This window comes from Monodelphis domestica, chromosome 4, assembly GCF_027887165.1.
Source record: "Monodelphis domestica isolate mMonDom1 chromosome 4, mMonDom1.pri, whole genome shotgun sequence".
Lineage (NCBI taxonomy): Eukaryota > Metazoa > Chordata > Mammalia > Didelphimorphia > Didelphidae > Monodelphis > Monodelphis domestica.
Window position 1 is genome coordinate 105,155,928 of NC_077230.1, and position 1,134 is coordinate 105,157,061.

General features: G+C 50.3%; 1 non-coding gene across 1 annotated transcript; it reads right to left on the reverse strand.

Annotated features, from left to right (window-relative positions):
* On the reverse strand, positions 1–164 carry LOC130454191 (U1 spliceosomal RNA). Its single transcript, XR_008911864.1, has one exon. It is a non-coding gene; the product is annotated as a U1 spliceosomal RNA (small nuclear RNA).
* Between the last annotated feature and the right edge of the window lie 970 nt (positions 165–1,134).

The following is a 1,134-nucleotide window of genomic DNA, read 5'->3' on the forward strand; positions in this document are numbered from 1 at the left end:
CAGGGGAGAGCGCGAACGCAGTCCCCCACTACCACAAATTATGCAGTCGAGTTTCCCGCATTTGGGGAAATCGCAGGGGTCAGCCCATCCGGAGTGCAATGGATAAGCCTCGCCCTGGGGAAACCACCTTCGTGATCATGGAATCACCCCTGCCAGGTAAGTATGCTTTCCCGCTGCGCAACCCCCTCACGCCCTCAACAGCCACACACCTTATAAACACGACCACCCGAGCTCCATTACCCACACCATCACGCACACCTGCCAGCGCTCTCAACCCGATCCGCGGGAAGGGCCTTTCCCCCTTCCTCTGGTACCCCCCCTCCACTCCCTCCCCCCACCCCCCACCCCCAATTTCTGTTTTCCAGATGCAGCCTCTGCTCTCTTCATCTGCATACGCCCCGCCCTCTCGTGATGCCACACAACAAGACTCTCCCAGTGGAGACCACCATCTAATGAATGGCCTTTGAGCTGAAATTCGACCCCAGAAAGAAATGGGAAGCTAAGACATTTCCTCCCTCTAAGGGAATCGGACTCCACTTCCTCCTTTGGCTTCTGCATTTGTTCTTCTGCTCCCTTGGAATCCAATTTAGCAGCACCCACACCTTCCTGACAGTTTGGTGCTTGGCTGGAGAAGCCTCCTCTCACTCTGTCTTGCAGGCTTTTCCCAAAGTGCCCAGCCCTGCAACCAGACACTCCATGATGAAGAAAAGGGGAATGATCAAATGCAATGGACTTCTCTACTACTAGCAATGCAATGATCCAGGACAATTGCGAGGGACTTGAGAGGAAAAGAAATGGCTATCCACATCCACAACCAGAGACAGTAGAAAAGTGGGAGCAGAAAGGCAGAAGGAAAACATATGACCCATCACCTCCTTCGATGGAGATATGATGGGGTGTTGACTCTATTGCAAATACGAATAATATGGAAATAGGTTTTGAACAATGATACATGTAAAACCCGGGCTCCCGGAGAGGGGAGGGAGACAACATGAATCATGTAACCATGGCGTTAATTAATTAATTCTTTTAAGAAAGAAAGAAAAGAAAAGGGGGAGATATCTGCTTTCTTGTAAGGTTTTCTGATCATAACCTAATCCTAAAAGTAGTTTTGGGGACAGGCTAGAGACACTT